Below are 27819 nucleotides of genomic sequence, written 5' to 3'. Positions count from 1 at the left end.
AGCATTCATAGATGCATTTGGGGGAACAATTGGAATTGGAAAAATCTGCTCATATGCCTCAGTCAATTTATGTCCACTTCAGTCACTTTATCCGTTTCAAAATACTGCTCTAAAAACATGCATGCAAGGTGCTGCTTTTTAGCTATTTTTGGTTTTAGCCGTTTTTTTCTTAACTTACCAAGCTTTAATGTAAATATTCTGCACTGTTTTTGTTTTTATGTTATTATATTTATTCTTGTCTACTTTTTTGTTTTTAATCAAAGAGAAAGCCACACAGAGTTTCATTGTACTTGTGTATAATGACAAGAAAAGCTCATTCATTCATTCAAAAGGAGATGCAAGTAAAAGACACTTTGGCCACAAAAACTGGTCATGCCATTTAAGAAGAAGCTGAAATCTTATTTTATTTCATGTTAACTCATTAAGATTTTCTATTTGCATTCAAAACATAAATGCTGGTTCATTAAATTTGATGAAATATTTGTAAGGAGGGCTGTCAAATGATCAACATTTTTATTCGGGATTAATCTCAGAATCCCTGCAGTTAATTGCAATTAATGACATCAAGTTTAATCACATTAATCTTAATTTAAATTCCAGGTGAAGGTAAAGTTATCATTGATAACCTAAGGTGCAGATGACTTTTGACTTGTGCACTGAGCTGTCTGAGTTTTTAAAAGGGAAGTAAAAAAATGAGGTTCAGTGATAGACTTCTTTTTCATGACTGTGGCTGTAGGGAGATGTTGAAGCAGCTGAACCAAAGTGTGTTGAAAGAGACAATTAAGTGTGAGATTACTCAGATTTAAAATAATAATGCACTAATTATGCACCATAATCGCAATTAACCTAGAAAGCCCCAGTTATAAGTTATTACAACAGTCCTATCTGACAGTTTAAAACAACGTTGCCCTCAGGAAGGAAAAACCAGAATTTATGTGGCCCCCTTGGTAACCAAAGTTGCCTGGCCCTGGCTTGAATGATCTGGCACTCCTTAAAGGGACGGTGTAACAGTCTTTGGCTGAAGGGGCTGCTCAGACCCTGACAGTGTTTATGCAGAGGGTGAGAGGGGTTGTCCATGATGGATGCCAGCTTAGCCAGCATCCTCCTCAGAGTCCAGGGAACAGTCCAGGACAGACCTGCCCCTCCTGACCAGTCTCTGCCAACAATGATCTGCCTGTACTCCACTGGTGAAGTCAAAGAACATGACCCTCAGAGCACTGCTGGGGTTCTCTAGATGAACCAGGGACCTGTGCAGCAGGTACATGGCGGCATTGTCCACCCTGATGTCTGGCAGGTAGGTGAGCTGCAGGGGGTCCAGGCTCGAGCTCACTGGGGGACAGGTGTGCCAAGGTTGATCTCCTCCATGGACTTCATCAGATGAAAGGCGAGGGTCTGAAGTGGTTCAGCTCCCTGAGGTGACACGCCTTCAGGACTGGAACCATGCAGGAAGTCTTCCACAAAGTTGGGATCCCCTCCAGACTCTGGCTCAGGTTGAAGATGACTAGAAGCCTCTTGCAGTTTGCATAGTCCTTCAGGAGTCAAGGCTGATACTGGCAGGACCTGTAAAAGAATGTAGATTGTAGATTTATGGATCCCTTTCCATTTAATATTTACAGTTTCCCAAGCAATGATTGAAATTAATAATTCCAAAAAAGATTAAAATGATTAATAGGGAAGGTTAAAACATTTTAAGTAGTTTTTGGGGGTAAACTAATGAAAAATAACACTCATATTTCTAAAGATTTAGCTAAAATCTCAAAAATAGCAGCAAAAAAAAAAAAGCAGTATGACTAAGTTTCCCACCAAGAGTGCAACATCACATTAAGAATATGGTGTTAAAGTCGAGACCTAAAAATAAAACTTAAAAAGCAGAATGCGATGCTCACCTGCACGCACTTGTTGCTGTCGGATCTACGTTAGAGCAGCTCTGGCCTCCGATGGCTTCAGGTATCCGGTGGTTAGTTGACGACCCAGTCTGAATCCTGGTTCAGCATCCCATCAGAGATGGAGGGCATCGGGGTCTTCTTATAGGATGAACACTAGAGGAGAAGAAATAGGTTCAGTTTTAGGCAAGGGATCATACCTTCCTGCAGCCAAAGGCCAGAAACAAGTCCAGAGTCACCAAGACTGACTTGCAGATGTAATCTTGACCTTAGATTGGACCAAAAATTTTTCAAAAGTGCATCATAACAGCATCTGTACACCATGGTCCCAACCCATCCAAAGTTGGGCTTAAGTTAGAAATCATTTGAGTGAAACATGACATGAGTGTGTCGAGTCCCAATTTTCTCTTACCTTCGGCTATGGTCCCCAGCACAAGGATGCCTGGCTGAACTTCTCACATGGCCGGAGGAACCAAAGACCATCTCCTTGTCGACGCCATGATGTAAAACAGCAGCAGCAGCTCGTCCCTGAAATTTTTGCCAAAATGCCCAATTCTGCAGCATTGGGTATTTTGGCAACTTCTTAAGACCAGCAGGGAGATATACAAATACACAGAAGACTGCAAACACGACCACTACAGTACACACATAAACAAGACAAATTATCAGTATAGGCCATGACTTCTGGGTCTTACTGTCGTCTTCATCATCATTTTGTTATCTTCATATTGTTGGGTGACTGCAGGAGTGATAAAAACGAGGTCTGACGCCTCGCTGGTTGTCACATTTCTTCCTCAGTGTTGGGCTGTAGTTCTTACAGAGCACCTTGTGAATGTTGTCGTTGCTGTTCTATAGTTTCCTTGAAAAACCTGCTAATGATGTGATTTTTTCCTAAGAGCAATTTGAATTTTGTTCTTCCATTGTTGATCCATATTTCCTTGAAAGCTCCTTGAGAAAATTTTGTTGTTGTTGTTCCATAGTTGGGCCATATTTCCTTGAAAGCTCTTTTACAATATTGTTTTTGTTGTTGTTGTTCCACAGTTGGTCCATATTTCCTTGAAAGCTCTTTGAGAATATCTTTTTGCTGTTTCATTGTTTCCTTAAAAGTATTTTACCCACATAATTGATGTCAGAGCACTTTGAAATTTGTTGTTCAGTTGTTCGTTTCCCTTGGAAGAACATTGTTATCGCTTTGATTCTTTCTATAATTGTGTTGAACACATTTTATATTCTGTATTTTGTTGTTTTGTATTGATTTTTTGGTAATATGAAAGACAGTGTTTTTCATTGATATTGAACACACCACAGGCCAGAGGAAGCTTTTGTAAAGTGGAGGAGGACCCGGAGGCCGAAGGAACACTTTTTGGGTGGAGGAGGACCCGGAGGCCAGAGTCAACCTTTTCTAGGGTGGAGGAGAGCCCAGAGGCCGGAAGCAACCCTTTCTGGGGCGGAGGAGAGCCCGGAGGCCGGAAGCGACCCTTTCTGGGGCGGAGGAGAGCCCGGAGGCCGGAAGCGACCCTTTCTGGGGCGGAGGAGAGCCCGGAGGCCGGAAGCGACCCTTTCTGGGGCGGAGGAGAGCCCGGAGGCCGGAAGCGACCCTTTCTGGGGCGGAGGAGAGCCCGGAGGCCGGAAGCGACCCTTTCTGGGGCGGAGGAGAGCCCGGAGGCCTGAAGCGACCCTTGCTGGGGCGGAGGAGAGCCCGGAGGCCTGAAGCGACCCTTGCTGGGGCGGAGGAGAGCCCGGAGGCCTGAAGCAACCCTTTCTTGGGTGGAGGAGAGCCCGGAGGCTGGAGAAAGCTTCTGTAAGGTAGAAGGAGGACCCAGAGGCCGGAAGAACCCTTTCTAGGGTTGAGGAGAGCCCGGAGGCCGGAAGCTACCCTTATTGGGTGGAGGAGAGCCCTGAGGCTGGAGGAAGCTTCTGTAAGGTAGAAGGAGGACCCAGAGGCCGGAAGAACCCTTTCTAGGGTTGAGGAGAGCCCGGAGGCCGGAAGCTACCCTTCTTGGGTGGAGGTGAGCCCGGAGGCCAGAAGCAACCCTTTCTAGGGTGGAGGTGAGCCCGGAGGCCAGAAGCAACCTTGTCTAGGGTGGAGGAGAGCCCGGAGGAAGCTTCTGTAAGGTAGAAGGAGGACCCAGAGGCCGGAAGAACCCTTTCTAGGGTGGAGTAGGACCCAGAGGCCGGAGCAACCCTTCTTCGGTGGGTGGGGGGAGGGGGCCCTGAGGCCGGAGGCAACTCTTTCTAGGGTGGAGGAGAGCCCGGAGGCTGGAGGAACCCTTTTGGGCAGAGGAGGACCCGGAGGCCAGAACAACCCTTTCTAGGGTGGAGGAGAGCCCGGAGGCCAGAGGAAGCTTCTGTAAGGTAGAAGGAGGACCTAGAGGCCGGAAGAACCCTTTCTAGGGTGGAGGAGGACCCGGAGGCCGGAGGCAACCCTTTCTAGGGCGGAGGAGAGCCCGGAGGAACCTTTTGTAAGGTGGAGGCGGACCCGGAGGCCGAAGGAACTCATGTTAGGATTTACTGTTAGTGAGTTAAATTTAAGGCCATTTCAAAAATGATTGCTTGCTTTATTTACCATTAGCTGTGTGAAATATAAGGCTCATTTCCAGCATGAATCTTGTTGTTTTGTTTATCAATAGCTGTGTGAAATATAAGGCTCATTTCCAGCATGAATGCTTGTTTTATTTTAACATTAGCTGTGTGAAATATAAGGCCCATTTCAAGCATGAATGCTTGTTTAATTTACCATTAGCTGTGAGAAATATAAGGCCCATTTCCAGCATGAATGCTTGTTTAATTTACCATTAGCTGTGTGAAATATAAGGTCCATTTCCAGCATGAATGCTTGTTTTGTTTACCATTAGCTGTGTGAAACGCAAGGCTCATTTCCAGCATGAATGCTTGTTTGATTTACCATTAGCTGTGAGAAATATAAGGCCCATTTCCAGCATGAATGCTTGTTTTATTTATCATTAGCTTTGTCAAACATAAGGCCAATTTCCAGCATGAATGCTTGTTTTATTTACCATTAGCTCTGTCAAAAAAATAAGGCTCATTTCCAGCATGAATGCTTGTTTGATTTTACCATAAGCTTTGTCAAAAATATAAGGCCAATTTCAAGCATGAATGCTTGTTGATTTATCATTAGCTGTGTGAAATATAAGGCCATTTCCAGCATGGATAGCTTGTTTTATTTAGCATTAGCTGTGTGAAATATCAGGCTCATTTCCAGCATGAATTCTTGTTTCATTTTACCATTAGCTTTGTCAAACATAAGGCCTATTTCCAGCATGAAAGCTTGTTTTATTTACCATTAGCTGTGAGAAATATAAGGCCCATTTCAAGCATGAATGCTTGTTTTGTTTACCATTAGCTGTGTGAAATATAAGGCCCATTTCCAGTATGAATGCTTGCTTTATTTACCATTAGCTGTGTGAAATATAAGGCTCATTTGCCGCACGTATGCTTGTTTAATAACCATTAGCTGTGAGAAATATAAGGCCCATTTCCAGCATGAATGCTTGCTTTATTTACCATCAGCTGTGTGAAACAAAAAGGCCTATTTCCAGCATTAGTGCTTGTTTTGTATTTACCATTAGCTGTGTGAAATATAAGGCCCGTTTCCAGCATGAATGCTTGTTTTATTTTACCATTAGCTTTGTCAAAAATGTAAGGCTCATTTCCAGCATGAATTCTTGTTTTATTTACCATTAGCTTTGTCAAAAATATAAGGCCAATTTCAAGCATGAATGCTTGTTTAATTTATCATTAGCTGTGTGAAATATAAGGCCATTTCCAGCATGAATGCTTGTTTTATTTAGCTTTAGCTGTGTGAAATATAAGGCTCATTTCCAGCATGAATTCTTGTTTCATTTTACCATTAGCTTTGTCAAACATAAGGCCTATTTCCAGCATGAATGCTTGTTTTATTTACCATTAGCTGTGAAAAAATAAGGCTCATTCCCAGCATGAAAGCTTGTTTTATTTACCATTAGCTGTGTGAAATATAAGGCCCATTTCAAGCATGAATGCTTGTTTTGTTTACCATCAGCTTTGTCAAACATAAGGCCCATTTCAAGCATGAATGCATGTTTTGTATTACCATTAGCTGTGTCAAAAATATAAGGCTCATTTCCAGCATGAATGCTTGTTTGATTTTACCATTAGCTTTGTCAAATATACGGCTCATTTGTCGCATGAATGCTTGATTTATTTATCATTAGCTGTGAGAAATATAAGGCCCATTTCAACCATGAATGCTTGTTTTATTTACCATTAGCTGTGAGAAATATAGGGCCCATTTCCAGCATGAATGCTTGTTTTATTTATCATTAGCTTTGTCAAATATAAGGCTCATTTCCAGCATGAATGCTTGTTTTATTTACCATTAGCTGTGTCAAAAATATAAGGCCAATTTCAAGCATGAATGCTTGTTTGATTTTACCATTAGCTTTGTCAAAAATATCAGGTCCATTTCCAGCATGAATGCTTGTTTTGTTTACCATTAGCTGTGTGAAACGCAAGGCTCATTTCCAGCATGAATGCTTGTTTGATTTACCATTAGCTGTGAGAAATATAAGGCCCATTTCAACCATGAATGCTTGTTTTATTTATCATTAGCTTTGTCAAACATAAGGCCAATTTCCAGCATGAATGCTTGTTTTGTTTACCATTAGCTCTGTCAAAAAATAAGGCTCATTTCCAGCATGAATGCTTGTTTTATTTACCATTAGCTCTGTCAAAAAATAAGGCTCATTTCCAGCATGAATGCTTGTTTTATTTACCATTAGCTTTGTCAAAAATATAATGCTCATTTCCAGCATGAATGCTTGTTTGATTTTACCATAAGCTTTGTCAAAAATATAAGGCCAATTTCAAGCATGAATGCTTGTTGATTTATCATTAGCTGTGTGAAATATAAGGCCATTTCCAGCATGGATAGCTTGTTTTATTTAGCATTAGCTTTGTCAAATATCAGGCTCATTTCCAGCATGAATTCTTGTTTCATTTTACCATTAGCTTTGTCAAACATAAGGCCTATTCCCAGCATGAAAGCTTGTTTTATTTACCATTAGCTGTGAGAAATATAAGGCCCATTTCAAGCATGAATGCTTGTTTTGTTTACCATTAGCTGTGTGAAATATAAGGCCCATTTCCAGTATGAATGCTTGCTTTATTTACCATTAGCTGTGTGAAATATAAGGCTCATTTGCCGCACGTATGCTTGTTTTATTAACCATTAGCTGTGAGAAATATAAGGCCCATTTCCAGCATGAATGCTTGCTTTATTTACCATCAGCTGTGTGAAACAAAAAGGCCTATTTCCAGCATTAGTGCTTGTTTTGTATTTACCATTAGCTGTGTGAAATATAAGGCCCGTTTCCAGCATGAATGCTTGTTTTATTTTACCATTAGCTTTGTCAAAAATGTAAGGCTCATTTCCAGCATGAATTCGTGTTTTATTTACCATTAGCTTTGTCAAAAATATAAGGCCAATTTCAAGCATGAATGCTTGTTTAATTTATCATTAGCTGTGTGAAATATAAGGCCATTTCCAGCATAAATGCTTGTTTTATTTAGCTTTAGCTGTGTGAAATATAAGGCTCATTTCCAGCATGAATTCTTGTTTCATTTTACCATTAGCTTTGTCAAACATAAGGCCTATTTCCAGCATGAATGCTTGTTTTATTTACCATTAGCTGTGAAAAAATAAGGCTCATTCCCAGCATGAAAGCTTGTTTTATTTACCATTAGCTGTGTGAAATATAAGGCCCATTTCAAGCATGAATGCTTGTTTTGTTTACCATCAGCTTTGTCAAACATAAGGCCTATTTCAAGCATGAATGCTTGTTTTGTATTACCATTAGCTGCGTGAAATATAAGGCCCATTTCCAGTGTGAATGCTTGTTTTATTTTACCATTAGCTGTGTCAAAAATATAAGGCTCATTTCCAGCATGAATGCTTGTTTGATTTTACCATTAGCTTTGTCAAATATACGGCTCATTTGTCGCATGAAGGCTTGGTTTATTTACCATTAGCTTTGTCAAATCTAAGTCCAATTTCCAGCATGAATGCTTGTTTTATTTACCATTAGCTGTGTCAAAAATATAAGGCCCATTTCAAGCATGAATGCTTGTTTGATTTTACCATTAGCTTTGTCAAAAATATAAGGCCTATTTCCAGCTTGAATGCTTGTTTTATTTAGCATTAGCTGTGTGAATTATCAGGCTCATTTCCAGCATGAATTCTTGTTTCATTTTACCATTAGCTTTGTCAAACATAAGGCCTATTTCCAGCATGAATGCTTGTTTTGTTTACCATTAGCTGTGTGAAATATAAGGCTCATTTCCTGCATAAATGCTTGTTTTGTTTACCATTAGCTGTGTGAAATATAAGGCCCTTTTCCAGCATGAATGCTTGTTTTATTTACCATCAGCTGTGTGAAACAAAAAGGCCTATTTCCAGCATTAGTGCTTGTTTTGTATTACCATTAGCTGTGTGAAATATAAGGCCCATTTCCAGCATGAATGCTTGTTTTATTTACCATCAGCTGTGTGAAACAAAAAGGCCTATTTCCAGCATTAGTGCTTGTTTTGTATTACCATTAGCTGTGTCAAAAATATAATGCTCATTTCCAGCATGAATGCTTGTTTCATTTTACCATTAGCTTTGTCAAATATACGGCTGATTTGTGGCACGAATGCTTGTTTTATTTACCATTAGCTTTGTCAAACATAAGGCCTATTTCCAGCATGAATGCCTGTTTAATTTACCATTAGCAATGAAAAATATAAGGCCTGTTGGCAGCATGAATGCTTGTTTGATTTTACCATTAGCTTTGACAACCATAAGGCCAATTCCCAGCATGGATACTAGTTTTATTTACCATTAGCTTTGTCAAAAATATGAGGCCCTTTCCCAGCATGAATGCTTGTTTTGTTTACCATTAGCTGTGTGAAATATAAGGCTCATTTCCAGCATGAATGTTTGTTTTATTTAACATTAAACTAAGCAAAATAAAAGGCCTATTGTAAGCGTGAATGCTAGTTTTGTATTACCATTAACTGTGTGAAGTATAAGGCCAATTGGCTGCATGAATGCTTGTTTTATTTGCCAATAGCTGTTTAAAAAAACAAAAAAAAAAATGCACACTTTCAGCAACTATGCTTGTTTTATTTTACCATTAGTTGTGAGAACCAAAAAAGACTATTTCCAGCATGAATGCTTTCTTTGTATTACCATTAGCATTTAAAAAAAAAGGGTATTTCCAGCATGAATGCTTGTTTTATTTACTATTAGCTGTGTGAAAAATAAGGCCTGTTGGCAGCATGAATGCTTGTTTTATTTAACATTAGCTGTGTGAAATATAAGGCCCATTTCCAGCATGAATGCTTGTTTAATTTACCATTAGCTGTGTGAAATAAAAGGCCCAATGCCAGCATGAATGCATGTTTTGTATTACCATTAGCATTTTGAAAAATAAGGCCTATTTCCAGCACATGAAATGAAAAAAGGCTTGCCTTCAGCACAAATGTTTGTTTTACCATTAGCAATGTCAAATAAAAATAGGCCATTGCCGGCATGAAAATTTATTTTGTATTACCATTAGCAGTTTGAAATACAGGCACATTTTTAGCACTAATACTAGTTTGATTAACCAGTAAGGAAATGAAAATAAAAAGCCCTCTTTCAAACATGAAAATTCAGTGTTGTTTTACCATTAGCACAGTGAAATAAAAGGCACATAGCCAGAAGATGTGCTAATATTTTTATCATTAGCAAAACTAAAGATAAAAGCAGTCCAAACTTAAAAACGATGTTCAAAAGGTAACAGTAAAAATCACCAACCTACCATTACCTGGTCTTTGCCATATCAGGGTTCACGGTCAGGTCCAGGTGTGGCCTTGGATCATCACTGCGTCCTTAGAAATGCAAATGTTGTCCACTTCTTCTTTAAACCAGCAGAAATTTAACGTATTTGATCCCGTAAATGTTAAAAAATGTTTATGATGCGATGAACGCTTCTTTAAAGTTGTTTTATATGTAATTGATGTTGTACTGATGATGTTTTATTTACTGGGCTGAGGCAGTTGGGTACAGTTTACTCTGGGGAGTTTTGGTTTTCTTGTTGTTTTCTTTTTTGTCCAGCACCGTTTTAGCAGCGTTTTATTGTTCTAGAATTGTTTTAGTTTTTGCTTCTTTGTTTTACCTCCTAAGCTTTCCCTGTAGCCAATAAAAAAGCAGGACTTACCTGAGGCTGGTCAGGACACTCATGAAGAGGGCTGTGGCCTACCTTTGAATCCTGGTGTAGCTGAGGATACCTTCCTGGAGATGAAGTCTCTGTCCATGTTCAGGCTGAATTTGATGGGAGTCAGGAATAACTCTGAGGACCGACGCTTTGCCTCTGATGACTGGAGTCTGTGAGTAAAGGTAAAAAAAAAAAAAAAAAAAATTATTTTAGATCCACAATCCATAAAAAGTAAAAAAAAAAAACAACCAAACAAACAAAAACGCTGATATCCATTCCATTCAGTTTCTATTTATTGCTAACATTTGCAGCATTTGCTAAGATGTAGCTTGTGCATCAAGGCACAGTGCCAAGTACTAAAAAGCATGTTGGAAAGATGGATGCACTTTGTTCAGTCTCAGTGTGCAAAGGTTTTTCTCTGACATTTGCCACAAATATCCCATTGAATTTCAGTTGAAACTTTGTATGTTGTTTTAAAACTATGCAAATAAGACCAAAAGAAAAACATCAGAAATGAATGTATACAGGTGCATCTCAAACAATTAGAATATCATGAAAAAGTTCAATATCTTTTGTCACTTTTCTGAAAGGTAAACCCATATATTATATAGACTGTTACACAGAGTGAAATATTTCAAGCCTTTATTTCTTGAAATGTTGATAATTATGGCTTACAGATAAGAAAACCCAAAATTCAGTGTCTCAAAAAAATTAGAATATTACATAAGATCAATAAAAATGGTTGCTTTAAACAGAACTGTCAGGCTTCTGAAAAGTATGTTTATTTCTATGCACTCAGTACTCTGTTGAGCTTCCTTTTGCATGAATTACTGCATCAGTGCAGCGTGGCATGGAGGCGATCAGCCTGTGGCACTGCTCAGGTGTAATGGAAGCCCAGGTTGCTTTGATAGCGGCCTTCAGGTCATCTGCATTGTTCGGTCTGGTGTCTCATCTTCCTCTTGACAATCCCCCACAGATTCTCTCTGGGGTTCAGGTCAGAATCAAGCACAGTACCACCATGGTCATTGAACCAGATTTTGGTACCTTTAGCAGTGTGGGCAGGTGCCAAGTCCTGCTGGAAAATGGAATCAGCATCTCCATGAAGCTCGTCAGCAGAAGGAAGCATGAAGGTCTCTAAAATGTCCTGGTAGATGGCTGTGTTGACTGGACTTCAGAAAACACAGTGGACCAACACCAACAGATGCCATGGCAGCCCAGATCATCACTGATTGTGGAAACTTCACACTGGACTTCAAGCAACGTGGATTCTGTGCCTCTCCACTCTTCAAGGTCCCAGAGTCTGGAGGAAGAGTGGAGAGGCACAGAATCCACGTTGCTTGAAGTCCAGTGTGAAGTTTCCACAATCAGTGATGATCTGGGCTGCCATGGCATCTGTTGGTGTTGGTCCACTGTGTTTTCTGAAGTCCAGTCAACACAGCCATCTACCAGGACATTTTAGAGACCTTCATGCTTCCTTCTGCTGACAAGCTTCATGGAGATGCTGATTCCATTTTCCAGCAGGACTTGGCACCTGCCCACACTGCTAAAGGTACCAAAATCTGGTTCAATGACCATGGTGGTACTGTGCTTGATTCTGACTCCCCATAGAGAATCTGTGGGGGATTGTCAAGAGGAAAATGAGAGGCAACAGACCCAGACCGGATGCAGTAATTCATGCAAAAGGAAGCTCAACAGAGTACTGAGTGCATAGAAATGAACACTTTTCAGAAGCCTGACATTTCTGTTTAAAATATCCTTTTTTTTTATTGATCTTATGGAATATTCTAATTTTTTGAGACATTGAATTTTGGGTTTTCTTATCTGTAAGCCATAATCATCAACATTTCAAGAAATAAAGGCTTGAAATATTTCATTCTATGTATAACAAGTCTATATAATGTATGGGTTTCACTTTCAGAAAAGAGTGACAAAAGATATTGAACTTTTTCATGATATTCTAATTGTTTGAGATGCACCTGTATAGAATGAAGTGGCTAGGCCAGTGGTTCCTAAAAAGGGCTGCGGGGCCCCCTGGGGGGGGCACATCAAGGCTAAGCAACACTAGCTGATAACTTCAGCACTACAGAAGAAGAGCAGTTTATTGATGTTACCTCAGATTCAACAATGTAATTGCAGTTCATTGGAAAATTAGCACAGCATCCACCGCTAGGCTTGAAAGCCTTGACCACATGCTTTCCTTTTGCAATGTCCTACCAGTGTGAGACCTGCTTTTGGGCCGTTACCTCAATGAAGACAAAAAAAAAAAAAAAAAAAAAAAAAAAAGTCAAGGGGGGGTAGCTGAACATCAACACAAACACTTACAGGAATCATGGTGTTGATGTGATTCGTCAATATAACATTTTATCTATCTGGAAATTAAGTTTTTGGCCACATCAGGAGTAATTTTAGGACTGTATCAGACCAATATTAGTGTAAAGTTTGTAAAGTTTACCTACGCTGTCAAAAAGGCATCCCTACATGCAAATGAGCCTGACATCTGAAAGATTTAACTAACAACCAAAACAAATTTTTTAGGAAACAGTTTATTGTAACATATTTATAATAGGTTAGATGATGCACTTTAGTAAATGTTCTTAATGATGATTGATTGTTCTCCACTGACTTCATCTACTCATTTTCTCTCTTCCATATTATTATCCACACAAATGCATGCCTCTGTCTTCTCCTTTTGTCTCTATGCCTGTGTGATCTTTTGTCAACACTCCTACGTTTATAAAGGTTGAAGCATTTCTGTCATTATCCGCACGTTGAGGTTTATATACTAGCATAAATATTTATGATCGTTAATGATCATAACAGTGGTGTGTGTGTGTGGGTGTGGGTGGGGGGGGGGGGGGGGGGTCCCCCGCGTGGCCCAATTGAAAAACGCATGCTAAAGTGCCCTCCTGGTTGGCAAAACACACTAAACTGCCCCCTTGGCTGGTTAAAGCACGATAAACTGCCCCCTTGGCTGGTTAAAGCACGATAAACTGCCCCCTTGGCTGGTTAAAACACGATAAACTGCCCCCTTGGCTGGTTAAAGCACGATAAACTGCCCCCTTGGCTGGTTAAAACACGATAAACTGCCCCCTTGGCTGGTTAAAGCACGATAAACTGCCCCCTTGGCTGGTTAAAACACGATAAACAGCACCCTGCGCTGCTTAAAGAACGATAAAATGCACCCTTGTATGGTTAAAGCACGATAAACTGCCCCCTTGGCTGGTTAAAGCACGATAAACTGCCCCCTTGGCTGGTTAAAGCACGATAAACTGCCCCCTTGGCTGGTTAAAACACGATAAACTGCCCCCTTGGCTGGTTAAAACACGATAAACTGCCCCCTTGGCTGGTTAAAACACGATAAACTGCCCACTTGGGTGGCAAAAAGGTGTGTTTAAGTACCCTGCCCTCCTGGATGAAAAAAAAAAAAAAAAACACTTAACCAGTTTGGATTATCTGGTGCTAATATGGTGTTAAAATGCACTAGAATACAGGAAATGGCATCTGCTTCATTGAAAACCAGGACTTAGAACTAAATACATTAATATTAACAGGATAAATAACTTTGGGATGTTTGGTTTGTTTAATAAAAGGACCAAGTAAAAACCTGCTCTATAGGAAAGGTATTTCCTAAATTACTTCTGTTGTGATCTGGCGCTATATAGAAAAAAACAAATAAAATTGACTCGATGTTCAGGGGGGCGAGGGCTGCCGTTGGCAAGGTGGGGCGCCGTCCCAATAGAATGGTAGGAGAAACACTGAAGCGGATGAAAACAGAATGAGAGGCTGTGAATCTCAACACCTGCACATGGTGACCTTCTGAGGTCCTACCGACCTACAGATACCAAGTCAATCATTATTTAGAAATATTATTTTAAAGGTGCTAAAGTAAAGATGGCTGGATGAAACCTCTTCAAGTATTGGGGCTTTCTTTCTATTTGTGCTGGAAAAAGATTCTCAGCTTTAGGGGATAGAGTTGGGGATAAACAGTGACATCTTCTGGTATCCTGAAGTTACTGCAGCCAGTTTAAAGTGGAGCATTTGAACACCACCTTACTGTACCAGTCTGCAATAAAGTCGCAGAATTCTGCATTTAACTCAAGCTGCACGTGTAGTCTATGCATCAACAGTTCTGTTTTTACAAGCCTTCATCAAAAATTAACACATTCAACTCTGACTACTTATTCAGGGAATGACTGGAGCCTCTACCGTAAAAATGCACTGATTCATCTTGGTGAGCTATCATGGTATCTACAGATTTTAATTCTGAAAACTTTATTTCCAGAATGGCTCATTTTCTGACTGACAATTTCTCCGGCTTCCAGGAAAAACCATTTAACCTCAAAGTTGTGTAATCAGATTCAATCTGGCAGGAATTCTACAATTCATATTAAATGTGAGTCAAATTCACATTGATGGGTTGAAAAGAATTGTCTTTTAACCCACTGCCCATTTATGCCAATCTTTCACCCATTTTTGCCCCATGCTGCCTTTCTTAGCAGAGTTTCTGTTAAATGATTTTTGTCTTAACCATTTTTTGCCACCCTAACAACCCTTGATCATATTTGAGCCACTTGCAACCCATTTTTGCAGCTTTTGGCCTATTTTGCCTCTAACCTATTTTGATATTTTTCACTTATTTTCAGCGGTTGTGAACCATTTTTGACACCCTGAACTGCTTTCCACAGTTTTAGCCTGCCCATTTCAACAGTTTTCTGCCTCTTTTTGCAATTAAATCAGTTTTCCCTTATGGTTATTTCAGTTGCCTCCATTTTATTCTCTAGGGCAGTGGTTCTCAACATTGGGGTTGGGACCCCACTGGGGGTCGCGAGACACTAAGAGGGGTCACCAGATGCCGTTAAAAAAACTAGCAATATTTTTTAATCTACACTGTTGCCACTTTACACCAATTTTGCCAACTAAAACACATTTTTGCCTCTTAGAACCCATTTTTTGTCAGTTTTAAACCCTTAGCGCCACCTTTTTCCTGCCCGTTTTTGCCACTTCTTTCCACTCTCTGCCTATTGTTGGCTCTTGACCTATTATTGCCACTTTTTACACCACATATCACAATCTAATGTGCCCATTTTTGCCAGTTTAACCCATTTCCGACCATTTCTGCCTCAACTAACCATTTTTTGCCAGTTAATATTAATTTTCCATACCATTTCACCAAAATCCCACCTATTTTAGCTATTTTAATGCCATTTCAGCCCCTTTTTAATTCCTTTATGCCACTTGTTTTTGCCTCTTTGACCAATTTTTTGCCATTTTTGGTTATGTTTTTAGCCACTTTTATCCAATTTTTAGCACTTCTCACTAGGGCTGGACGATTATGGCAAAAATAATCACAATTATTTTGATTGATATTGAAATCATGATTAATAAACACAATTATTCATTGATTTCAAAATTTGAGTATTTATTGAACCACAACTTAAAAGAACAATCAAAAATAAATTTGGAACAAGTAAAATAATTATATAAAATAGCATTAAAAAACAATAAATAAAAAATATCCAATCTACATGCACTCCTGTAAAACTTGCAAAATTTGCAGCATGCAAAAAACACTAATAACACAGCCAAAAACACAACCCAAAAATACTCTTTGAAGCACACATTAATCGTTTTTCTTCGATTATAATGTTTTTATGATCATGAGAAGCCAAAATTGAAATCACGGTCAAATTCAATCAACTGTCCAGCCCTACTTCTAGCCCATTTCTGCTACTCCTAAACTCCAATTTCACCAACTTTCCCAGCATTTTTTTGCCATTATTAACCAATTTTTGCCATTTTAAAAGTATTTTAATTCTGTTTTAAACAAATGGATTTACATTTTTAAGAGGGCTACTTACTACACAAATGAATTAAAAGATTTGTTTCTTTGATAAGAGTGGTTATTATTCAGGTTAAATATATAATACCACAGCGTAACTTTACAATGGACCAGGATTTTGCTGGCCCCCAGTTTGGCTGGGCCATTTCCCCCCCTCATGGACGGCCTTGTCTCCACATGACTATCCTAGAATGTTCATGGCTGCGTTCAGCCACCTTCAGATCCAGTGGGGGTCCCCGGTCTCTGGCACCTTTATTTTGGGGGTCGGGGGTTGAAAAGGTTGAGAACCCCTGCTGATGTTTATGTGGATCATGCTTATCTTAAGTCACTTTTTAAAGAAAGGGGCTTTACATGTTGAAAACAGTGCTACTGTACTGCAGCATACATGAATAAATCATTTTTAAGAGCAGTTATTATTCAGGTTAAGAATTAAATATATTTATTACAGATTAACTTTAACATTGGTCCCTCATATGGCTGGGCCTCAGACCAGATAGCTTTCCCCTTTACCCCCCCTTATTATGGGACACCTTGATCTTCTTTTAACTGGAAGATTGGCATAGAAAAATTATGAATGAATTTTGATATAACCAGTATCATTAGTTGAGCTTATTTTCATCCTTCATCCTCTATATTCCCTCGAATGATTGTGCCCCCACATACATGTCAACCTCCAAGGGGGTCAAACCTCTCATCTGGAAAAGCATTTTAAAAAGGTTTGAATGCATTTTTTTCTAGCAGAAATTCTACAATTTCTATCAAATGTAGTAAAATTAAATAATAATCAATGGTATGTTCTTAGGTTTACAGTATTTGCTGAATTTATCATTGGTTCTGTTTTGTTGCATGCTGGTGTTTTGTTTTATTTGTGCCTTTGCTGTGTTTATTTTGGCAGCCATTTTTAATCTTAGTTTTTAAACAAAATGCATTTTAGTTTTAGTCCCATTTTAGTAATTTCCTTTTCAGTTTTAGCCTCGTTTTACTCGACGAAAACTCAAACATTTTAGTCTAGTTTTAGTCCATAAAAAGTCCTCATATTTTAGTTTTTACTTTTAGTCGAAGCATTTATTCTCTTGCCTAAGTCTGGTACCAAATCAGAGTAGTGTGTTCCACACACGCTGATAAACCTGGGGTCCCTGCTTCCTACAGCTGAGAGGAGGAATAGACACAGATGCATTGCTTTTGACAGATTTACCCACAGTGGAGAAATATCACGGCTTTTGAATGTCCGACAAAAACTACATTACATTTTAGTCTAGTTTTAGTCATCTTGACAAATATAAACTTAGTGTATGTCAGTTTTAGTCATCACACATCTATTTTTGTTAGTTTAAGTCTAGTTTTTGTCATTGGAAAAAAGGCAGTCAATGGATAGTTTTAGTCGACAAATTTAACACTGTGCTTTTGCAAGTTAGTATAAAACGTTTTTTTGAGTTCACTGTGCCATCATACGTCAGTGATGTTAAAGCTCAAAAGTTTTACATTTTCAAGATAAAACAAAGTCCTAAAGCTAGACAGTCCTCACGAAACAGGAGAAACTTCTGTTTAAAGAATTTAAACACAGGTACAGTGGCCTGTCGCATTCACATGAAAATAAAAAAATCCTCCTGATTTTACGACATAACTATCTCGTAAAAACAGGAATTTATTTATTTTTGACTTTTCTGTTTATACAAGATATTGTCTCAAAACAGGAAATTCAAAAATAAATATAAAAATCCTGTTTTTATGAGACAGTTATGTCATAAAAACAGGAGGATTTTTTTTAAGTGAATGCCATACGCCACCGTACACAGGTAAGAATTTAAACAGGCAGGTAAGAATTTAAACAGGCAGGTAAGAATTTAAACAGGCAGGTAAGAATTTAAACAGGCAGGTAAGAATTTAAACAGGCAGGTGAGAATTTAAACAGGCAGGTAAGAATTTAAACAGGCAGGTAAGAATTTAAACAGGCAGGTAAGAATTTAAACAGGCAGGTAAGAATTTAAACAGGCAGGTAAGAATTTAAACAGGCAGGTAAGAATTTAAACACACAGGTAAGAATTTAAACAGGCAGGTAAGAATTTAAACACACAGGTAAGAATTTAAACAGGCAGGTAAGAATTTAAACAGGCAGGTAAGAATTTAAACAGGCAGGTAAGAATTTAAACAGGCAGGTAAGAATTTAAACAGGCAGGTAAGAATTTAAACAGGCAGGTAAGAATTTAAACAGGCAGGTAAGAATTTAAACACACAGGTAAGAATTTAAACACACAGGTAAGAATTTAAACACACAGGTAAGAATTTAAACACACAGGTAAGAATTTAAACACACGTAAGAATTTAAACAGGCAGGTAGGAATTTAAACACACAGGTAAGAATTTAAACACACAGGTAAGAATTTAAACACACAGGTAAGAATTTAAACACACAGGTAAGAATTTAAACAGGCAGGTAAGAATTTAAACAGGCAGGTAAGAATTTAAACACACAGGTAAGAATTTAAACAGGCAGGTAAGAATTTAAACAGGCAGGTAAGAATTTAAACACACAGGTAAGAATTTAAACACACAGGTAAGAATTTAAACACACAGGTAAGAATTTAAACACACAGGTAAGAATTTAAACACACGTAAGAATTTAAACACACGTAAGAATTTAAACACACAGGTAAGAATTTAAACAGGCAGGTAAGAATTTAAACACACAGGTAAGAATTTAAACACACAGGTAAGAATTTAAACACACAGGTAAGAATTTAAACAGGCAGGTAAGAATTTAAACAGGCAGGTAAGAATTTAAACAGGCAGGTAAGAATTTAAACAGGCAGGTAAGAATTTAAACACACAGGTAAGAATTTAAACACACAGGTAAGAATTTAAACAGGCAGGTAAGAATTTAAACACAGGTAAGAATTTAAACAGGCAGGTAAGAATTTAAACAGGCAAGAATTTAAACAGGCAAGAATTTAAACAGGCAAGAATTTAAACACAGGTAAGAATTTAAACACAGGTAAGAATTTAAACACAGGTAAGAATTTAAACAGGCAGGTAAGAATTTAAACAGGCAGGTAAGAATTTAAACAGGCAGGTAAGAATTTAAACAGGCAGGTAAGAATTTAAACACACAGGTAAGAATTTAAACAGGCAGGTAAGAATTTAAACAGGCAGGTAAGAATTTAAACACACAGGTAAGAATTTAAACACACAGGTAAGAATTTAAACAGGCAGGTAAGAATTTAAACAGGCAGGTAAGAATTTAAACACACAGGTAAGGGAAAGGAAGCCAAAGCTCTGAAGCCTAATCTGATTGCAGCTGTTTCTCACGAAAACCAACCATAAAAACGGACAAGAACACCAGGTGTGAAAATAGGAGCAGTTACCTGCAGTACAGCAGACATGAGCTGATATTCTGTCGTCCAGCAGTCCCAGAACAGCTCCCTTCCTCCCTCCTTCCTCTCTGCTCTTCCTCCTCACTCATCGTTGTTTCCCTCTCCTCTGAGTTTTTGGTGCAAGCTACGTGCACGTGGGCTGTTGCTTCCAGCTCCAGACAGTTTACCTTGGCAGACCACCGCGGCGCTCTTTTATATCCTGTTGCTCCTCCCCCCGGAAGTTTCTAGTTGCATTTTCGTCAAAAAACGGATTTTCTCATTGTTTAAACACAGTTTAAACTCCGCGATTTCTGCAGCGTAATTTCACACCTTTTTTATCCTTCAAGGCAACAACAAATTCATACTTGAGAAGAAAAACGCATGAAACAAACAAACCAGCATTTTCTTTTCAAACCGGAAGCCATCATTTGGCGCCTTCCTGCCTATTTACAATGCGGAAAAGCGTTGCCTCGGGTTTCCCAGATTGTCCTGCTGAAGGCTCAAGCGGGCTGGAAATGCGGCACCTCCAGGTACCAAAACAGAGCTTCGACTGGTGCAACTTTGTTCTTAGCTTCTAAAACGGACAAGGAGAGAAAGATGATGGCGACTTTTATCAGATGTAAAATAACGGGGAGCAGGGAAACGTTTGGCGCCAATCTGTGCAGGTGTGCACTTTCCCGCGCAGCCAGCTGAACCACACAGGTGTGCAACAAAGGTAGTTTGACTTTGATAAAGAAACTAGAGATTTAGGAGCGGCCTTCCGTCTCTTAACTACTCTATAAATACATTCAGAGTCCATTTAAAGGAGCTTAATAACCCCACATCAGTTTGGAGCTGATATGCTGTCCAAAATTAGGTCAGATTGTCCATTCAAGTTTTAATTTACTTGAAAAGTTGGGATATTTCGGGGACTTTGCTTTGAAATGTAAAATTATTTTGATGGAAGGTATATTTTTTATATTTTGGAGAGTGTCACTAGAAGTTTTAGGGGAAGTTTGCTTTGAAATAGTTTGATTATTGTCATAGGAACTTGCCAAATATGTTTGGATGCTTTGAGGGATTTGTATGTTGGATTTCAGGCATTTTAGAGTCAATTTGGGGAATGTGTAACTTTATGGAATTTGTTTCGATGTCGGAGAGATTTGTTTTGAAATGATTTTGTATTGTTACTGAAATTTGCTAAATGTAATTGTCAGGTCTTTGGAAAGTAGAGTATGAAGCTGATGTTGATCCCTCGCACAAAAAGCAACATTTTCATCACCCACCCCACCTGCCAGAGGAGCGACAGGTAAGAGGCGACACTTTAAGCAGGCCTAGGCTGGTTAGGTCTCTGATCTGTTGTTGGTTTTAGATCTTCTAAAACAGCTTTACTCAACCCTGCTCACCCAGAGAGCCCAATTGTTGAAAAATACCTTTGCAAGAGCCACAATCTAAGCGGTGAAGCAAAAACAGCTTGAAGTAGCAATAACAATAAGGTATAGGTGGCAAAAATGGTCAAAATGCAACAAAAAATGGGTGACATAAAATGGTCCAAATGTGGCCAAAAAAAGTGAAATTGACAAAAATGGGCAAAAAAAGGAAACAAGTGGTATTTAGTGGAAAGGATAGCTGAAATGGGTGAAAAATGGTTAAAAGGGGCAAAAATGGGATAAAAGTGGCAAAAAGAAGTGGCAAAAATGGGCAAAAAAAGAGGAAACAAGTGGTATTTAATGGCAAAAGGTAGCTTAAATGTGTTAAAAAGGGCAAAAAGTGGTGAAAAGGGCAAGAACTGGATTAAAGTGGCAAAAAGAAGTGGCTAAAATGGGCAAAAACTAGGAAAAAAGTGGTATTTATTGACAAAACGTAGCTTAAATGGGTGAAAAGTGGCAAAAAATGGAAAAAAGTTGCAAAACAAGTATCAAAATGGGCAACAAAGTGGGAAAAAGTGGTATTTAATGGCAAAAGGTTGCTTAAATAGGTGAAAAGCTGCAAAAAATGGTGAAAAAAGGGCAAAAAAGTTTCCCTTGTTTAAGGTTTTCTGTGTGAATAATACTTTAAATTAAGACATAAAAGAGCCACATATGGCTCAAGAGCCACATGTTGAGTATCACTGTTCTAAAACAGTGATCAACTGGCGGCCCAGGGGCCACATCAGGCGCCCCAAAGCTTCCTGTCCGGCCCCTGAAAGATCATTCAATTGAGAAAAGGTGGAAAAGAAGATTTTAAGAGAATCTTTTGGCTTTAAATGTTTGCAGCTGTTAAATCCAACCCACAAAAAGTTAACATTGAAGTAATTTTAGAACGACTTACCATTTGATCTGTTTTTACAGAGATTAATTGTCATAATTCGTCCATATTTACCCGCGCCGATGAAATCGGCAGGGGGTTATGTAAAGGGTTCCGTATCTTTCTATCTTTCTTTGTTTGTCTGAGTACAAGATAACTCAACAACGGAAAGTCGGATCTTCACCAAACTTTCAGGGAATGTTGGGATAGTGGCAGGGAAGAATCGATTAGATTTCAGTGATGATCCGCGCACCCGTTCGGTGTTTCTTGGACGTCGAATTTTGAACACCATAGTAATCAATGGGAGCATGACTTCCTCGGTGGCACTGCTTTGGCGTGGGTCTGCTGCCTCAGACCGCCATTCTAGTTAAAAATGAGTTTAGGTTGGGAGAAGTGCTGCAAAAAAGACCAGAGAAAGTGGTGAAAAAAGGTTAAAATGTGGCAAAAACAGGTAAAAGAGGCTCAAAAGATATAAAAATTGGTTACAAATGACAAAAAAATTGTGCAAGAAAGTAATGAAATGCGGTTAAGAAGTGGCAAAAATTGATAAAAGAGTGGCACAAAGGGGATAAATCATGCAGGAAAAGTGGTTTAACGGTGGTTAAAATCTTTCAGAAATTGGGTTAATGAGGCAAAAGGGGGCAAAAAAGGGTTAAAATTGTCAAAAACGGGTTAATATTGATGCTAAATCTCAACTGACCTATGGCTAAGTCCCGCCCTCAAACGCGATGAGCCAATCACAGTGCGTATAGCCATTCCAATACTCTCGGACATCTGCTGCCTGGACGTCCATTGAAATGTATAGGAGAAAGTCAGTTTTTGTCCTGTTTTATGAGTTTTTTTCTTTTTTTTTTTTGAGATTTTAAGTATAAAAATGGTCAAATGGTGTTCATGGGGTACATGCGACTCCAACACAAGGTATCCTGAGAGTCTGGGTGGTGAATGTGCCGGTCACAACTTGTCCACGAGAGCGTTTTGGAGTTGTTGGATTGTGTGTTTGATGAGTTTGATGAGGGAAAGCAAAAAATTCCGTCTGCTAAAATAGCGTTCGCGGTGCAGCTGGTTTAATGGTCACCCCAGATCTAGAAACAGCTTGCACCGACAACTAACGGAAACAGACCTATTACTAAGACTAGGAATTATGGCAATGGGCGAATTTGCCAAAATGTTGAAGTATCCCTTTAACTTCTAGAGCTTAGCTTCAATAACTTATCTGTAAAAGCCAAGATAACAAAGGTTGGCAAATGTTATGCTGAATGAGTCAATGTAAGTACTGTAGCACCAAATTAACGGAGAGACACTCTTGGTAAAGATGGTAAAAAGGCTGTTATATTTTTCTCATATTCTGAGCCAAAAACCTTAACTTCAGTGGCACTTTGATGCTGATCCTCTATCTTGTGGTCTGAGATTGTGATGGCAACGAGATGCGGTTTATCACGTTTGCACTGAGAAATTATGTTTTTGGAACATAATTTCCCCATGTGTGAACAACATTTATACTATGGTTAAATTAAATTTACTTGCAGTATTTCGCAGTGGTGGACTATACCATTTGGACATTTTTAAGGGAGGAGCAGTATTGTATTTTACTTTATTTTATGTGGATTTCAGTCTGTTTACCGATTCGTTAAGTCTAGTGTTACTCAACCAAAGAGCCAAACTGTTGAAAAATGTATTTGCAAGAGCCTCAATCTAGTGGTGAAAAGTGGCAATTAAGATAGGTTAAATGTAGCAAAGATGGGCTAAAAGCAGCAAACACTGAGAGAAAAAGTGGCAAAAATGGGAAAAAAGGTGGCAAAAACATGGCCAAAATAAGTGAAAAGTGACTAAACTGGGCAAAAATCAGAAAAAAGGTGGGAAAAGGGGCAAAAAATGGCATTTAATTCCAAAAGGCAGCTTTAATAGGCGAGAAGTGGCAAAAAAGGCAAAAAGCAGGATAAAAGTGTCAAAAATGGGTGAAAAGTAACAAAAAGAAGTGTCAAAAATTGGCTAAAAGTGCAAACACTGAGAGAAAAGTGGCAAAAAAGGGCAGAAAGTGGCGATAATGGGTGGGAAGTGACCAAAAAATGAGTTAACGGTGGCAAAAATGGTCTCAAAGTGGCAAAATGTGGCATAAAATGAGTGAGAAGTGACTTAAATGGGCATAAATCATCAAAGAGTGGTAAAATGGGAAATAAGTGGCATTTAACTGCACAAGGCAGCTCAAAAGGGGCATGGGGGATCACTGCTTTAGTCACTGTTGATTTAATAATGACACTCATTACTAAGAAAATATAAATCAAAATGCTTCCCAAAGACCCCTCCCTACTGTGGCCCTGGGTAGTCAGTACCCTTTAACCCCCTGTGCTATACCCATGGATGTTATACATGCTAAAATTAAAAAATATTATACATGCTAAAATTAAAAAATATTATACATGCTAAAATTGAAAAATATTATACATGCTAAAATTAAAAAATATTATACATGCTAAAATTAAAAAATGTTATACTTGCTAAAATTAAAAATTGTATACATGCTAAAATTAAAAAATGTTATACTTGCTAAAATTAAAAATTGTATACATGCTAAAATTAAAAAATGTTATACTTGCTAAAATTAAAAAGTATTATACATGCTAAAATTAAAAAATGTTATACTTGCTAAAATTAAAAAATATTATACTTGCTAAAATTAGAAAATGTTCTACTTGCTAAAATAAAAAAATATTATATTTGCTAAAATTAAAAAATGTTATACTTGCTAAAATAAAAAATTTGTTATACATGTTAAAAATAAAAATGTTATACATGCTAAAATAAAAAAATGTTATACATGCTAAAATTAAAAAATATTATACATGCTAAAATTAAAAAATGTTATACTTGCTAAAATAAAAAAATGTTATACATGTCAAAATTAAAAAATGTTATACATGCTAAAATAAAAAAAGTTATACATGCTAAAATTAAAAAATGTTATACGTGCTAAAATTAAAACATGTTATACATGTTAAAAATTAAAAAATATTATACATGCTAAAATTAAAAAATGTTATACTTGCTAAAATTAAAAATAATATACATGCTTAAATTCAAAAATGTTATACATGCTAAAATTAAAAATAATATACATGATAAAATTAAAAAATGTTATACATGCTTAAATTAAAAAAATGTTATACATGCTAAAATTAAAAAATGCTATACATGCTAAAATTTAAAAATGCACAGTATTACTCATGGTAATGATGCTAAAAAAGATGATAAATGTTATAAACAGTCATGAAATTCTAATGATTCTTGTCATCATTATTGGACACACAGGAGGCGGAGTCAAGCATGTGGGCGTGGTGGGGCAGGTAACCATGCAAGGACTCCTGAAAACCATTCAGCTGAAGGTCATGGACGAGGAAATTCAAAGGCCATGAAGTGAACTGGCAGTCAAAAACTGTCCCTTTCACTGAGTCCCAACCACCAGTGAAGCTGCTGCCCTCACTTCCAACCAACCGGTGGATTCTGTTGGCTCATTTATCAGCTGACCAGTGTCCCAGGATGAGAACGCCACATTCTCTCATGCCTGGACCCGTATGTGGCACTAAAATCACAGTCACCTGCTTTTAGGACTGCTTTGATGACTTCTACTTATTTGGACATTTATTTTCTCTAATTGATAAACTAACAAGGTGAGTCAGGGGTGCAACCAATACAGAGCTATACTTCTTCATTAAGTTATAAATGTCTTTGCCTTAGAATTCCACAGCGTCTTCATTACTTCTAAAACTTTTGCTTTATTTACGTCTCACCCTAAAATGTTCCTCAGCCGCTCTAACAATAATCACAGTAAAAACACGTCATACAATTAATGAAGGAATGCACCACAGCGTTATGTTACTTTCTGATTAATGTATAGAGCAGAGATGGTCAGCCCATGGCTCTCCAGTCACCTCTGGCTCTTTAGTGCCAAATGTAAATGAAAAATTTTATTTCCTTTTAATCCGTGTATTTTTATCGTCTGTGTGTTCAACAGAGGAATGTGTGTAAGAGTGCAGAGGAAGTCTGCTGGTGGTGTGTCTCCTCAGTAAGCTCATTCATTGAGGTGTGCTGTCTTGTGTTCAAACTGGAGCTTCTTTTCATTTCAACAAGTTTCTTCAGCCATTTTCTGTCCATGCTCTCCCACACTCATATTTCATGATGATCATTGTGATACTCGTTGTTGGTCATCAGTGACCCTTACACACACGGATCACATGTTGAGATAACGTAATAACTTGTCCAAATGTGGCTGTTTTCCTTGATCTGAACGCAGTTGTTCTCAACCTTGGGGTCGACCCCATTTGGGGTTGCGGGACACTAAGATGGGGTCACCAGTTGCCTTTAGAAATTTTTTGTTTTTGATTTTTTTTAAATTACACTGTTGCTACTTTACACCATTTTTATCAAATTTTAATCTCTTTTCATCACTTTATAACACACATTTTGCCAATTTTAGCACATTTTTGCCACTTAAAAACCACTTGTGTCAATTTCATACACTTTCCACCACTTTTTTTCCTGCCTGTTTTTGTCACTTCTAAACCAATTCTTGCCATTTTCTGCCTATTGTTGCTTCATTATTGCCACTATTAACCACATTTTATATGCCTTTTTGCCCAGTTTACCACAGTCATTCCAATTTTGCCAGTTTAATTCAATTTCTCATCCCAATCCACCTAATTTCCCCCACTTTTTTGCACTGAAAAGCCATTTCAGCCCTTTTTTAATCCCCTTTTACCACTTTTTGTGCCCTTTTTTTGCCAATTTAATCAATTTTTGGTTATTTTATGACACTTTTATCCCATTTATGTTCTTTAAAGATACAATTTCAACACCTTTTTACCATTTCTTGCCATTATTATCTAATTTAATTAATTTTTCACCCATTTTAAATATGTTTTTTAACAAAAGTTCTTTTCATTTTAAGAAGGCTATTTACTACACATGAATAGATAGAGATATTTGATTTTTCTTGATAAGAGTGGTCATTATTTAGGTCAAATATGAAATATGGTTTTTACAGTTTAACTTCACAATGGACCAGGATTTTCCTGACCTCCATGGACCCCCAGTTTGGCTGGGTCCCAGAAACCTTTCCCTTTATCCCTCTTTATGGGCGGCCTTGTCTCCACATGACTATGCTACAGTGTTCATGGCTGTGTTCAACCAACTTCAGGTCCCTGGTCTCTGCTACCTTTTTTTTTACTTTTTTTCTCGTAATATTATGGCTTTTTTCTTGTAATATTGTGACTTTATTCTCGTAATATTGTGACTTTTTTTCTCGTGATATTACGACTTTTTTCTTGTAATATTACGACCTTATTCTTGTAATATTGCAACTTTATTCTTGTCATATTCCGACTTTTTTCTCATAATTTTATGATTTTTTTTTCTCGTAATATTACGACTTTATTCTTGTAATATTGTGACTTTTTTTCTTGTAATATTGCGACTTTATTCTCGTAATATTTTGACTTTTTTCCCAGTAATATTACAACTTTATCCTTGTAATATTTTGACTTTTTTTCTCGTAATATTATGGCTTTTTTCTCATAATATTACAACTTTATTCTTGTAATGTTGTTATTTTTTTTCCTCATAATATTACAACTTTTTTCTCGCAATATTACGACTATTCACATAATATTGCGACTTTGTTCTTGTAATATTACGACTTTTTTTCTCAAAGTATGACCACTTTTTTCTCGTAATTTTATGAGTTTTTTTCTCGTAATATAACAACTTTTTTTCTTGTAATGTTAGGACTTATTTCTTGTAATATTATGACTTTATTCTCATAATATTGCGACTTTTTTTCTTGTAATATTACAACTTTTTTCTCGTAATGTTACGACTTTTTTCTTGTAATATTACGACTTTATTTCTCATAATATTATGACTTTATTCTCATCATATTATGACTTTATTCTTATCATATTATGAATTTTTTCTCATAATATTAGGAGTTTTTTTCTCGTAATATTACTACTTTATTCTCGTAATATTATGACTTTATTCTCTTTATTTATATATATATATATATATATATATATATATATATATATATATATATTTTTTTTTTTTTTTTCCTTTATTTTCTCTCTGTGTGGCCCTAATACTCCATTACAGGTCCCGGTCTCTGGCACCTTTATTTTGGGGGTCGTGGGCTGAAAGGTTGAGGACCAATGATCTTCAGGACGTTTGAATAAATCTCAGGAGTCAGGAAA

General features: G+C 37.7%; 1 long non-coding RNA gene across 1 annotated transcript; it reads right to left on the bottom strand.

Annotated features, from left to right (window-relative positions):
• Window positions 1-295: 295 nt before the first annotated feature.
• LOC121504339 lies at window positions 296-4477 on the bottom strand. Its single transcript, XR_005991450.1, has 3 exons — window positions 2296-4477; window positions 1887-2039; window positions 296-1560 (listed from the first exon to the last, which is right to left on the bottom strand). It is a non-coding gene; the product is annotated as an uncharacterized LOC121504339 (long non-coding RNA).
• Window positions 4478-27819: the final 23342 nt, after the last annotated feature.

The sequence above is a fragment of the Cheilinus undulatus genome, linkage group 3 (assembly GCF_018320785.1).
Source record: "Cheilinus undulatus linkage group 3, ASM1832078v1, whole genome shotgun sequence".
Classification (NCBI taxonomy): Eukaryota; Metazoa; Chordata; class Actinopteri; order Labriformes; family Labridae; genus Cheilinus; species Cheilinus undulatus.
The sequence above is the reverse complement of the archived record's forward strand: the minus strand, read 5'-3'. Positions and strand labels throughout refer to the sequence as shown.